Genomic DNA, 15,154 nt, shown 5'->3' with positions numbered 1-15,154 from the left:
ACCAAAAATCTGACCAGCAAACCAAAGAAAACATGTGTTCAGATGTTTCATTCAAATTAGTATTACTATGAATGTAGTGAAATACAGGTCCATCCTTTTTCCTCAGCCAAAGATGCATTCTGCTGTCTCAAAGGCGCAGTGTCCTCTTGAAGGATATTTCCGGACAAGTGTTTCCCAAATTTTGGTCTCCAGCTGTTTTTGAACTACAACTCCCATCATCCCTGACCACTGGTCCTGCTAGCTATGGTTGATGAGTGTTGTAGTCCAAAAACAGCTGGAGACTCAAGTTTGGGAAACACTGTTTTAGGAGAAGGTGGAAGTAGCTGCTGTCCATGGTATCTCCAAACATATTGAGATCTAACATGCTTTCTTCATTGTCTCCTTCCCAGCCAATCTGAACCCTGACTGAGTAGACTTAATGCTAACTTACAGCATTAATTACCAGCTAGTTTGGGACTAAATACGGGTGTTTGGGACCTGTGCAGTCCTTGGGGCAGATTGTTCTGGGCTTCAGGCTGCTTCCCAGGTTTTCTAGCAAACTTGACACAGCTAAATCAGCATGGCTCCTCTAACAGAAGTGTATTTAAGAATGTGATGTTTACATTTAAGAACCACATTTTAGCCATGATGGCTGTGTACTGCCTAATGCTTCTGAATACCAATTGCTGGAAAAAACAGGAGCAGGGAGTGCTCTTGCGCAACGGTCCTGATAGTGGGTTTTCCCACATGCAGCTGCTTGGCCACTGTGACAGCAGGATGCAGGATTAGACCTGATCCAGCATTGGCCTGATCCAGCAGGCTCTTCTTGTGTTCTTAAATTCTCGCATCTAGTCACGCTGCAAAATCTTCACAAAACAAACCTGCAGTTGTGATTCCTCCCTAATATTAGCCAGGCCTATCAAGAGTGGACAGGAGAGGGGAAATTAAATTTTCCTATTGAAATTTTGTTCCTACTCCCCCCCCTTTTACATTTTATGTCAAACCACCTAAGAAGCATCTACAGTTGAAAAGCAGCTCATGTATAAACTGTGCTCCTAGCCTGGAAAAAAATTATTTTTAAGCCAGAGCTAAAATAACCCTAAAATAAGTAGGTGTTGACAGTATACATTCATGTAACCTTAACAAGGGGTGAGGAACTTTTGGTCCTCTGGATCAGGCACCCCGAAACTTGGCCCTCCAGCTGTTTTGGGACTGCAATTCCCATCATCCCTGACCACTGGTCCTGTTAGCTAGGGATGATGGGAGTTGTAGTCCCAAAACAGCTGGAGGGCCAAGTTTCGGGGTGCCTGCTCTGGATGATGTTGGATTTGGCCTTCTGTGGCCTGGTAGCTACTGGGCACTGGCTACCATCCTCTTCAGAGATGTTTTCAAGGCGTTCCATCTTGGAGTTTAGGTCAAGCAGATTTAGGGATCCTGACATCTCTTGACCAAACAATCTACCTCATAGGCAAGGTCTAAAAAAGTGCTAAGAAAAAGCTTGGAGTTCTGAATTTCCTTCTCAAACCTCATCCGCCCACTGGGTGACTAGGCTACCAAGCTATCTTTAAAGTCCAGCCCCTCTCCACCTTTAGGATGCCCCATTTAAGGGACTCCCCCTGGCCTCTGCTGGGTACCCTACCACCAGCCAGTGCTTCCACTCCTTTGGTGAGCTGAGTGAAGCTGAGGCCAGCTTAGATGGCAGATATGGGCAAGAGGTCTCCCTTGCTCTGTCTACCACTACCAACCCTCAGCTTGACACTAAGGATATTTGGACTGCTCTGTAAAGTCCTAAACAGTCTGGGGCCTTTGTAATTAAAATGTCGCTTCATTTCTTATACCTCTGCCTGATCTTTGCGACTGAGATAAGTCTGCCTGTGCCTGCCAGCGCCACTTTCCTCAAGAAGAAATTGTGCTTTTAGTTTGCATGGCACCAGAGTTATGAAACTCCCTGCCTAGTGAAATCAAGCTGCAATGAGTTTTAGGTGCCAACTTCAGACTATTGGCTATTTTGGCAGGCTTTCTTATGAAAATGTTTGTTTGTTTGTTTGTTTGTTTGTTTGTTTGTTTGTTTGTGTTGGGATTTTGTACACTGCAGATATATGTTTTTTACATGAGTTTGCAGTCTTGAAATGAATAAAATTATGATGATGGAACTTGTATTCCAGCAACATCAAGTTCCCCACTGCAGCACTGCTGTCGAGACTGTCACCATCAGGAAATGGGTTCCTAAACAACATGCAAACCTGTTGTTTATTTGTTTCTTATATACCCCGCCTTTCCTCTAAGGAGCTCAAAGCAGTACCTATGTTTTGACCCCTGTGTTTTGAATAACATCCTCACAGCTACCCTGTATGGTACTTTAAGCTGAGATAGGATGGCTGGCTGAAGGTCACACAATGACTTTCATGGTTGAGTAGTGATTTGAACTTGGGTATCCCCAGTCTACAAAGGCCTAAGTAGGGTCCCTTGCACCCTTGGCCACTTGTGACCAAGTGAAGATGCCCAGGTACCAGGTTGACATGTGGCATCTCAACCATCTGGAGGTGAACGCCTGGGGATCCTTGGATCTGGCCTGCTTTCACACACCAGCAACACATCTTGCAGAATTCTGTTAGTTATATTTTATCTGCATAGTCACAACAAATTTCAGGAACCAAAATTCCGCGTCAAAAAATACGACTTTTGAACCGCCTGTTCCCCAAATGGCAACTAGACATTCCATTTTGGCGACTAACCCTGGTTTAAGGAGCCATTTGGTGCTTAGCTTATATACCTGAGTTTCTAACACTGCTGATAGGAGATTTTTGCACATATCCCTGGGTCTGGGCCCCCCAACAGAGGCTGGTTTCACCAACCCTTAGGTTTGCCTCTGCCAGTCTGACCCTTCTGACCATTACACCACACTTGCACTCATGAATCCATGCTGACATAATTTATTTATTCCATTACTCACTTTCCATGAGGCATCCCAGAGCTGACATGCAACTTCGATGAGACAGAACACCCTTAATTAGGTCACATATTAAACTGTATTGGTTGTGCTAGCAAATAGTGCCTTTACAGTGACATCCTATGCAAATAAGCCTCAGTGAGATCAAGTGGCTTACTCCCAGGTAAGTATGTATAGGATTGCAGCCATAATATATCATTCAGTTCATCCCTTTAGAATCAGGGTGCAAACTGCAGGTTTGGAATGTTTAATGGGATGCTTATGAAGCACATTTAAAACTAGGAATTGGCCATTAACAATTTTCTATATTATTTTTGATCAATCACTGCATCGACCTTTGCATATTGCGCTGGCAGAAAAAAAACAATGTTCAATATGAAATTGACCAGAGGAAAGGCAAAAACCTTTTACTTTTTTGCTAGGAGCCCACTCATGGAATACATTAAGCAGCATATACAAAGTCTTCATCTTTCATCTAACTTCCATGAGAATGTGGAATGTTACCTCAAGTGGCTTGTGCCCTCTGCCATTTGGACTCTTAAATTCTCCAACTTTGGATATCCACAAAAGCTTTTCAAGTACTTGTTTTTCTGTGCATGGATGGGAGGGACTTGCCTGTTTCTCTATAGTTGCTTTCTCATGAAAATCATTTGCTTTTAATAATTAAAAAGGTAAAGGTACCCCTGCCCGTAGGGGCCAGTCTTGACAGACTCTGGGGTTGTGCGCCCATCTCACTTAAGAGGCCAGGGGCCAGCGCTGTCCGGAGACACTTCCGGGTCACGTGGCCAGCGTGACATCGCTGCTCTGGCGAGCCAGAGCCGCACACGGAAACGCCGTTTACCTTCCCGCTGGTAAGCGGTCCCTATTTATCTACTTGCACCCGGAGGTGCTTTCGAACTGCTAGGTTGGCAGGCGCTGGGACCGAGCAGCGGGAGCGCACCCCGCCGCAGGGATTCGAACCGCCGACCTTTCGATCGGCAAGTCCTAGGCGCTGAGGCTTTAACCCACAGCGCCACCTGCGTCCCTGATTGCTGGGTCGCAATTAGCCATTTGAACTGTCACTTGTTTGGCTTCCTTACCGTGCCTTGACCAGAACATCTCTGACCAGACGATGTGAAGCATAAATGGACAACAGGAAAGCTTATGTAAATTGTTTGCTGATAACAGTTGCAAAATATGTCTGACACTTGCAAAATTAATGCCTTGCCGCTTGTTTATGTTGCCGAGAAGTGGTGCAAATTAGTTTACGTAAGCAGAATTCTGGTGTATGTAGAATGTCTGTAAAAATGCTGCCTTTGGTGCAAATTTGCATCTGTGCTGGACAATTGTCAACACAAGTGCAAAGTAGTTAGTAGTCACAGTTCAAAGCACTATATTGGCACAAGGGTGTGTTTGGCTTGATGTGGTTCTTATGCACTTATGAGGAATTATGCCTTGAGACAGTCAAATAGGCCTTGGCACAACATTCGGCTTCCACAGATGTTCTAGTTAACTAAAAGTAATTGCTTGAACAAATGTTTGTGACAAGCTAATGAAATGGAATTAGCAGTAAAGGTGATCCCATCAAGCCATGGTTGTAGATCTGCTCAGCCAAATAAATTCTGGGGAGCTTCTCAAGTATTTACTCGGCAGCAGTTATAAAGTCATAGCTGCCCACAATATAATTTCAAAAAAAAGAGCAGCTCCCAATGAAATTCTGTTTTGGCTAGATTAGGGATGTGACTTGACCATTAACTAGTATTTATTTCTTACATTTATATCCCACCTTTCCTGCCAAGGTGCCCAAGGTGGAGTTCATCCCTCCCACCATGGTATTCATACAACAGCCCTGCAAAGTAGGTTAGGCTGAGAGACAACGATTGGCCCAAGGTCACCTAGTTGAACTTTATATTAGAGGGGAGGGGGGAATTGCTCTGATGCTTTGGATTGCTGGTCGGTTCACCTTGGTCCACTTTGGGCAAGATCCAGTTTAATTCAGACCAATGTGGGGCCTTGATTTCTGCTCCCCCCCCCCAAAAAAAAAGACCCAAATATCTCCCTCGTATGTAAGTGCAGATTTTGCGTTTTTTGTTTTGAGGGTTTTTCAGTTAATTTGTTTTTGTTACTGTGTGGATCCAATCAGCTACTGATTGATTGATTGATTGATTGATTGTGTGACTGCGGAAATGGATAAAAGCTCCCCATCCAAACAATGACTATCATCAGTGCAGGTAAGAAAAGAAATTAATTTTAATTTTTATCATCTACAATACTCTTTTATTTATTTTATAGTACAGTACATTGATTATTGCTTTCATTTTATGGATCAATGGTCTCGTTAGATAGCAAAATTCATGTTAAATTGCTGTTTTGGGGGTTGTTTTTAAAAGTATGGAACGGATTAATCCGTTTTGCATTACTTTGTATGGGAAAGCGTGCCTTGGTTTTGGAACGCTTTGGTTTTGGAACGGACTTCCGGAACGGATTAAGTTTGAGAACCAAGGTACCATTGTATCACTCTTCAATGTGTAGGCTCCAGAGAGCATATTGCATAGGATAGGGAAGGAAACACACAACAGGAAGGGAGGCTGAAGAACAAAAGAAAACATAGAAGCAGCAAACGATGCGGAGACAGGGCAGGGAAATGCACAATGTGCAGACATCATGACAAGAGGTAAGTGATAATGAATTGGAGAATATGTTTTCGAGGGCAGCCTTTTGCCCAGCATAATAATAATAATACGAGATTCTGCCCTAATTCCATGAAAATGGAAGTCACAAGCAGGATCCGAGGAATCCAGCCAAATGCAAAGTACACTGGCAGTGGGCGTCCCACAGTTTCTGCTCTTTGTACACATGCTGCTGATCACGCCAGCTGTGCCAGTTTAAGCCGTAGATCATAAGAAAGAAAATGCTAATCTGACAAAATATTACATGTAAAAGTCACTAATAAGGCATTTTGCATACATATGTGTGAGCTACTGTTCTAAAATAAAAATCACTTTTTAAAAAAAAATCTCCTACCCCTAGGCCTTAGAACCCCAAGCTATTTGAAAGTCTCAAGAATAAAGCTGAAGAGGCAAGGAACTTCCCACCTTAGAAGTGAAGACAGGCCCCAAAATCCAATTATTCTGGACAACAGCCATAAGAGAAATACAGTGGTACCTCGGGTTAAGAACTTTATTCGTTCTGGAGGTCCGTTCTTAACCTGAAACTGTTCTTTACCTGAGGTACCACTTTAGCTAATGGGGCCTCCCGCGCTGCCGCCACGCGATTTCTGTTCTCACCCTGAAGCAAAGTTCTTAACCCAAGGTACTATTTCTGGGTTAGCGGAGTCTGTAACCTGAAGCGTCTATAGCCCGAGGTACCACTGTATGCAAAGTAACTAAGCAAGTATTAGTAATCACCCCAGAACTGGCCCTACTAAACATCTTCCAAGACAATAATGCCCACTCACATCACAAAGAACTGATAACCCACCGACTCTCAGCAGCCAGAAACATCATAACCAGACACTGGAGAGACCTGTCAGGAGTAAGCATGGACGAGTGGTACCAAATAGTATGGAAAACAGCCCTACTAGAAAAATTAACCAATAAACTGAAACTGACACAGGAACAAATGGAAGAAGACGCTTTCACCCAGGTATGGCTCCCCTTTATCACATACACAGCCCAACAAGAAAACGACAAGAATCCACCAACAGCATACAAATCAATATGGCTAACCTGATCCAAAAACACGCACCCACCCCACTCACACACACAGCCAATCACAACCAACCAACCACACCCTAGGCCAACCCCAACCTCTCTCACAACCAAAGGAACACAAGCGAATAGCAAAGAGAACCTGCACAAGCGATGCTGACACAAAACCCCATTTTATTAAGTAAAATAGAAACATTGCCACCTGACCCCAACCCCACTCACCATTCCCCCCTCCACCTCTTCCCCCATTTTCTTCCTAATGTAACACTAATGTCTTAACAGATCTGTAGGAAATGTAACTTGAAGAAAGAGACATTGCACATACTTTTGTAAACCAATAAATCTTTAATAAAAAATTAAATTTCCCCTCACACACTCCCTCACACACTCCCTCCTGCTTTATGCTGCCTTTATCATAATGCCCTCCAAGCTCTCTGTAGCCAATGGTTGTTTCCCAATACTCCTCAAAGCATTTAAGCAGGAAAAGCTGCAGGCATACCAAAAGGGGATGGTGTAAACATTTTTAAAAAGCAAAGGAATTGTCTATAGCATTGTCGGCAGCAGCACAGAGTTGGAACTCTGGGGGCGTCTGTTCCTTTGCAGAAACAAATATCTGGGCCGTTGGGTCAATGACTGTTGTGCCCATGTAACATCGTCATACAGCATAACAGGGTGAGTGATAATGTGACAACAGGAGCAGCTAACACACATCTGATGCAGGTGAGGCCTTGGCTAAGATAACTTGTTATTCCATGGCAGTGGGTTGCATCCAGCTTAAGTTCTGTCCATGGGACTCTCAAGAGTCTCCTCCAACACCATAATTCAAAAGCATCAATTCTTTGGTGATCAGCCGCCTTTATGGTCCAGCTCTCACTTCCATACATCACTACTGGGGAAACCATAGCTTTAACTATACAGACCTTTGTTGGCAAGGTGATGTCTCTACTTTTTAAGATGCTGTCTAGGTTTGTCATTGCTTTTCTCCCAAGAAGCAGGCGTCTTTTAATTTCGTGCTCTTAGGTCTTCATAATAAAGCACAAGCCTTGGAAGACACCGAGGGTGTAGTGATCAGGTGGGCTTAGTTACAATTGCATATATTGCAATGATGATTATTTTTTAACATACTGTTTGGAAACTCCCAACAGTGCAAATCTGCTCTGCCGCAGAACTATACAAATGTGAGTATATCCTTGGGGAGCCCCTCACAAATCCCCTTTTTTGTTCCCTGAACAACTTGGAGTCATCAGCAAAGCTGGCCTTCTCCCTGCTCTCTCCTAGCTCCGGATAATTTAGAAACGAGTTAAAAAGCATCAGTCCCTTAGGGGACCCAACTCTTTGGGGATCCTCCTTTATTAGAACAGTCCGTTTATTTCAGTGGTTCCCAAAGTGGGTGGTGCCGCCCTTTGGGGGGCAGTGGGACTCCCTCAGAGGGGTGCTAAGAGGCAAGCAGATGGAAGGGGCCATTGGAGGCGTAAAGGACTATCAGACTTTGAAAAGCTGGTATCGCCAGATCAAGTTCATCCATTTTGTTAAATTGATTAAACTAAATAGTTTTAATTGGATTTTGAATAGATGTGCCTTTAATTGTTACTGTTTTGTGTTCTTATCTTCCTAGTGAGTCATTCAAACCACTCTTATGAATAATACTTTTTTTTATAGAGCAAAGGGGCACTGGGGATGAGTTTGTGGAACCAAGGGAGCAGTGACCCAAAAAAGTTTGGGAGCCACTGGTTTGTTCCAACACTCTGCTTCCTGTTTTTTATTCCTAAAGGGCTCTGTCTTGCTATCCCAAGGTAGCTAAGCTTACTGGGGAGTCTTTGATGAGGGACTTTATGAAGAGTTTCTTGAAAGTCCAGGTGCACATCAACTCTGTCCAAACAACTTTCCCAACCTAGGTCATGGTTAGAAAGATGCTCGTTTTATATGTTACTTTATATTTAAGAACTATGTTGCCAGGATTGCTAAACTTTTGCTGTTATTAGCCTTTAATATAAGAATTTTCAAACAGAAATCTAGTCATGTAAAAAAGGTAAAGGACCCCTGACAGTTAAGTCCTGTCGCAAATGACTGGGGTTGCGGCGCTCATCTCTCTTTACAGGCCGAGGGAGCCAACGTTTGTCCACAGTCAGTTTTTCCAGGTCATGTGGCCAGCATGACTAAGCTGCTTCTGGCGAAACCAGAGCAGCGCACGGAAACGCCGTTTACCTTCCCACTGGAGCAGTATCTATTGATCTACTTGCACTTTTTGGCATGCTTTTGAACTGCTAGGTTGGCAGGAGCCGTGACCGAGCAACGGGTGCTCACCCTGTCACGGGGATTCGAACCACTGACGTTCTGATCAGCAAGCCCAAGAGGCTCAGTGGATTAGACCACAGCGCCACCCACGTCTCATGGTTATGTAGCCCTTGGTAGAACATGCAATGGTGGTGCTATGAGAGAGAAATGCTCATTCAGCGCAGTCACGGGCCCATAGGAAGCAAACGAGCCCCCCGTCCCAACGACTGAGGGTGGGGACTTCGGTCTTCTGCCCAGTTTTTCATATGTTGTTGTGCTACTGCCAATCCACTTACTCATGTGGACTAATGCACATTTGTCTTCAATCAGATCGCAGTCCTTCACGCTCTCTCTACAAGACTGCTCATGCTTAATGTATATTTCTGTTTGTCCTGGTGTTCTTTCTGTAGTCTGCTATCCTGATTTCCCATGTCTCCTGAACTGCCATGTACGTTGCCCAGCATTTGGTCCTGTTTTCTCAAAATACGCTTGTTTGCTTCTGCTTTACAAAAGTATACAAAGCAAACAGATGGTTGTAGTCTGTGTTTTCATTCAGAATGGCATTCTGAATTATATCAAAGTGACTATTGCTGGTCTGCACTGGATCTGAGGAGTCTATGAATAGAAATGCTTTGTTCTTTCCCAATATGACCACCACTTGATTTCTTGCCAGCTGTAGCAGCCCCTGGATGAAATTAACGGATGTTAATGAAGTGGCACGTGATTTCTGTAACTTAATTTGGTTCTAATTCTCTTACATCAAGTTACTAGAATGAGCAGGCCAGTTTTGTATTTTCTCTTGTTGCTTCTTGTCGACATTATTCCCCATCCCACCACCCGTGTCAGCAGTAAGATTTGTGTATCTTTAAGGTGTAGACTTAGGGTTGCATCGACATAGCTGTCTTCACTATGGCCAAAAACCTGGAGGGTGGTTGGCAGAAATCCTTGTTCAGACTTAGTGGAACCCACTGTATCCAGCTCTAGGGTTGTTGTTGTTGTGGAGATTTGTGCATGTAGACTCCGTGTAGAGAGATCACTCTGCAATAAGCATTTATATGGCAAAGTGAGGGGGTGCATGTACCAGCATCCCTGAAAGGAATATGTGTTACTTTTTGCTTGTCCTATGTGCAATTGCTATTCACACAGACACCACAGGTACCGTGCTTGCAGTGTATGTAAACCTGACAGAACAGACAAGATGTGGCTATAGGCTGATGCCAGCAGCAGCAGCAGCAGCAGTTCCTTCCATTTTGAGTCTTCTTCTTTTTTGGTGATCACTCATAGCCGAGTAAGATTGTCTTCCATGAACATGGTCTTAACAGTGAGTCCGTAAGTGACTGTGGAGACCAATTCTGGATCCACACATTCTTCCACAGTGGGGATCATGGTGAGGGTTTGCCAAACATGCCTTCCTCTTAGCACATTTCTCCCTTTCGTCCTGAATTCAAGCGTCTTCAAAGTCCATGATGCCTTTGATAAAGGCTGTTCTCCAATTGGATTACTCTCAGGCCAGTGTTTCCCAATTGTCAGTGTTTATACTACTTTTTTTTTTTTAGTTTTGCCTTGAGAGAGTCTTTAAACCTCTTTTGTTGGCCACCAGAATTACGCTTTCCATTTTTAAGTTCAGAATAGAGTAGTTGCTTTCAAAGACAATAGTCAAGCATCTGAACAACATGACCAGTCTAACAAAGTTGATGTTGAGGAATCATCTTTTCGACACTGGTGATATTTGCTTCTTCCAGTACACCTGCATTAGTTCGCTTGTCTTCCCAAGTGATATGTAGAATTTTTTGGAGACACCATTGATGGAATCTCTTGAGGAGTTGGAGATGACGTTTATAAGTTGTCCATGTTTCACAAGCATACAGTAAGGTTAGTAGTACAATAGCTTTGTAATGTCAAACACTCTGCACTTCAATCAGGAGAAAGCTGCATTCACAGAGCTCAGGTAATGCTGGATTTTGGCATCGATGTCAGCCCTTGTGGAAAGGTAACTGCCCAGGTAGGAGAAGTGATCGACACTTTCCAACGTTACACCAGGAGACAGAGTTCAGAGGAAATGTTGAAGGAAATTAGCAAATGAGATAAAAGAGTAAGGTAAAGGTAAAGGTACCCCTGCCTGTACGGGCCAGTCTTGACAGACTCTGGGGTTGTGCGCCCATCTCACTTAAGAGGCCAGGGGCCAGCGCTGTCCGGAGACACTTCCGGGTCACGTGGCCAGCGTGACATCGCTGCTCTGGCGAGCCAGAGCCGCACACGGAAACGCCGTTTACCTTCCCGCTGGTAAGCGGTCCCTATTTATCTACTTGCACCCGGAGGTGCTTTCGAACTGCTAGGTTGGCAGGCGCTGGGACCGCGCAGCGGGAGCGCACCCCGCCGCAGGGATTCGAACCGCCGACCTTTCGATCGGCAAGCCCTAGGCGCTGAGGCTTTAACCCACAGCGCCACCTGCGTCCCCAGATAAAAGAGTAATTAATAATAAAAAGAAAGCTCTTATAGGATGGAGAATTGATAAGGCACAAGTTGAGTGTGAAAGGAGAATGAGGGAAGTAATTACAGGAGATGAGTAATAATACTTGGAGAGGCATGTGGGGTTGCGAAGGGAAAAGATATAAAAGAAAAAGGTTTTCTCCCTTAAAGCCTCTTGATTAGTAAATTCTGCCTGAAATGGGGAGGCTGACTCACAGTATTTCCAGTGCAAATGTCCATAGTTAGCCTGGTGAAGGCAAAGCTGTGAAACTCCTCGCCACAAAGAAAATGCAGCACGAAAGCGTTCGGCATTCTCCAAAGATGGAATAGCTATCAGGAGAAAGTGATGTCAGTAATTACCCAGCTGATTATACCAAACTCTGCCTCAGCCTGCTATCTATTCTGTGACTGGCTTTGTCCCTACACCACCATTTTGTGGCTGGTGAGCCTCAGTAATTTTCAGACGTCTCAAGTGAGCCCAGGGGGTTGGAAGTTTTGGAACCCCTGCATTATCTGTATTTGCTAATGGCATGGCATTATTGTCTTTAATCTTAATGACAGCTCTGTCCTTCCAGATGTTTTTGTAAAATGAACTTATATCTCCAGCCTCAAGCTGACACCTTCTAACCTAAGTAGGCCCCATTCTTTTCAAATTTTGCCCATAAAATGAACTTTACAGTACAGTGGTACCTCGGGTTAAGAACTTAATTCGTTCCGGAGGTCCGTTCTTAACCTGAAACTGCTCTTAACCTGAGGTACCACTTTAGCTAATGGGGCCTCTCGCGCCGTCGTCACGCGATTTCTGTTCTCATCATGAAGCAAAGTTCTTAACCTGAGGTACTATTTCTGGGCTAGCTGAGTCTGTAACCTGAAGCATCTGTAACCTGAAACATCTGTAACCTGAGGTACCACTGTACTGCATAATCATCACCACTGCCTTCTTTTTTGTGCCTTCCTCCCAAAGAAAGCCCAAAGCAGTTAACGTACTGCCAATTTTTTTTTTAAATCCTATAGCATAATGCAAACAGCGCTAAGCATTATTTGACAATTCTGTTAATACCACAGCCATAAAACAATCAACAAGGGGAGAATGAAACAGCCACCCCTATCTTAGCTAAAATGCACATTTATACCCTCACTCCAGCAGCCAATACATGAAACTGTTCAGCTTTAACGTCAGAGATGACAAATCCACCCCCAAGCCTATGGATTAATCAATAAAGGTAATCACACAGAAACACCATACCCAGGGTTTTTGTTCATCCAGAACTTGCCAGAACTCAGTTCCAGCCTCTCTCAAGTGGGGACCATTGCCATTCTAAGAGAATGAGGGAGGTGTTTGTGGTGAGTTCTGACCATACTCTACTGACAGGGACCGTGCTGAGAAGGACTGTACTGAGGAAGAATGGTGGGAGCCCCTCCCCTCCCCCTGATCCTGACCCTGAATCTTCCCAGGAGCAGGAGAGCAGAATAGATTTGGAACAGTGGTTTGCAGAGGGGCATAGTTCAGAAGGGAGAAGCTGGGAAATATTGGGTGGGGAACAGCTAGCAGAAGAAACACTAGAAGAGAGAGAGTTAACAGATTTGCAGACTCTAGATAGTTCCAGCCCCCTTCTCCAAGGACAAGGAGAGCTCAGAAAGTGTCAGAACAGAAAACACAGAGGCCCCAAGCTCAGATGACTAGATGTAGGAGTGACGTACATTAAGAGGGACGGAGGGGGAAGTGAACTTAATTGGGAGCACCGCCATTCTAGTTAGATGCTTTCTTTGGTCCTTCACTGTGTTTATTAAAGAAACTAACAGGTAAGAATTCCCTTTCGCATGATCTGCTCATTTATGGCCACAGGGGAGGAAGCCGATTCACTGAAGCCTGACATCTACCCCCCACCCTGAAAGGAAATATGTTCTCTCAGCCACAGATCGATAAAGGCAGAAAAAGAGGAGGCTGCTCAGAAAGAGAGCCCTCCTGGATCAGGCCCATCCAGCCCAGCAGTCTGTTCTCAGAGTGGCCAACTAGAGGGAACCCACAAGTAGGACATGGGCACAACAGCACCTTCCTCACTTGTGTTCCCCAACAACTGGCACTGAGAGGCACAAAGAGGAGTCAATGATAGTTTGCACTATCCTCATGCCAGTCTCATAGATCACGGGTGTTAGAAGCAGCGGCTCACCAGAGCCCAGGCACGAAAGTCTTAGCCGCTCCCCAAAGCCGATGTTTCAGATGGCAGAGGCAGCTTCTCCTACAGGCATTCTAGTTGCGCCTTGTTTCTATTCCGGCTTAAATGCCTCCACACTGGACATATACGTCCACCAGAATCGTTTCCCAAGGATTTATGATTCAAGGACTTGTGATTGAAACATCAGTTGAAGTTTTCCCCCTCTCCTTGCCTTGTCTGATCAGGATGATCTTGAGGCAGGGTGTGAAAGAGAAGGAATGTTATTCTAATCTTATTAATGAGTATGACTTTCCTCCCACCCTTCTCCCAAGATTAAATAATTAAGGCTAAATCCTAAGCACATCAAACCACCTTCTGAGGACATTTGCATAGGGGTTGTTGGAGTAGGAACTTGACTTTGGGCATGCATCCTCAGAGCTAAATGAGTTTCATCTATCTGTGCCTTGTAGTATGAAAGCAACTTACAGAACAAGGATGAGAAAGGCATAGGAAGGAAGGAAGGAAGGAAGGAAGGAAGGAAGGAAGGAAGGAAGGGAACGTTCCCTTTTCCTGAAGACTGCTGATTTGCTTTTTAAATTTTGACGGTTTTCTTAACTTGGTTCCCATATTTGCACATGCCACTCCGTTATGTCCTTTGAATTGCTCTTGTTTAACTGATCTCATTGGATTTGAGATGAGGAGCATTTTCAAAAGAGGGAGCCAGCTTTGGAATTATGTTCCTTCTTCCCATCAACTTCTCCACAGTTGACCAATAATGAAGATTTCAGATCAGCTCTTTTTCTGCTCACAAGCCTTAAATAAAACGTTTTGCTAAGGATACGGATGGTTGAACATTTACTCTTGTCCCAAATTGTAACGTTCAATACCGTTAAGATAGCAATTCTGTTGTCTTTGCTTCCCAAAGGCATAGTCTGTGAATTATTGCATTGAGATATTAGATAAAAACTGTGCCGGGTAACAATTAAAACACAAAACAGAATATTGCTCAGGGGTGTCATGCTTAAGTGAAATCAAATCTAAAATGAAACATATCACATGCAAGTTTTATGGCTCAATGAAAGACGCTAATTACCGTCGCCAGCAAATTTCTGGACTATTTCAGTGTGCGATTTTTCTTTCTGCATCAGTTCCTGCTATTTAAACTGATACTCCTATTGAAATTATTTGTTTCATTTATGAACTGCTTTCCACGAGGCATTCTGAAGCAATTCTCAGTGCAACAAGATATATACAACAAAATTTATTTTTAAAAAAACAGTTCAAACAATTGCATATATCAAAGCAATTATAACTATAAAAACAGGTTAAAATGACACATGTTGTTGTTGTTTAGTCATTTAGTCATGTCTGACTCTTCATGACCCCATGGACCAGAGCACGCCAGGCACTTCTGTCTTCCACTGCCTCCCGCAGTTAGTCAAACTCATGCTGGTAGCTTCAAGAACACTATCCAATCATCTTGTCCTCTGTCGTCCCCTTCTCCTTGTGCCCTCCATCTTTCCCAACATCAGGGGCTTTTCCAGGGAGTTTTCTCTTCTCATGAGGTGGCCAGAGTATTGGAGCCTCAGCTTCAGGATCTGTCCTTCCAGTGAGCACTCAGGGCTGATTTCCTTCAG

The 15,154-nt window shown here is 44.1% G+C and overlaps 1 protein-coding gene and 1 long non-coding RNA gene across 4 annotated transcripts in view; one reads left to right on the top strand and one right to left on the bottom strand.

Annotated features, from left to right (window-relative positions):
- LOC307210142 overlaps positions 1-15,154 on the bottom strand; it is a 225,798-nt gene that overhangs the window by 78,053 nt on the left and 132,591 nt on the right. The gene's annotated exons all lie outside the window — the stretch shown is intronic.
- The window catches only part of CACNG4 (calcium voltage-gated channel auxiliary subunit gamma 4), an 89,778-nt gene that overhangs the window by 7,845 nt on the left and 66,779 nt on the right, over positions 1-15,154 (top strand). The window lies entirely within an intron of this gene.

The sequence above is a fragment of the Podarcis cretensis genome, assembly GCF_951804945.1.
Source record: "Podarcis cretensis genome assembly, chromosome: 2".
NCBI lineage: Eukaryota > Metazoa > Chordata > Lepidosauria > Squamata > Lacertidae > Podarcis > Podarcis cretensis.
The sequence above is the reverse complement of the archived record's forward strand: the minus strand, read 5'-3'. Positions and strand labels throughout refer to the sequence as shown.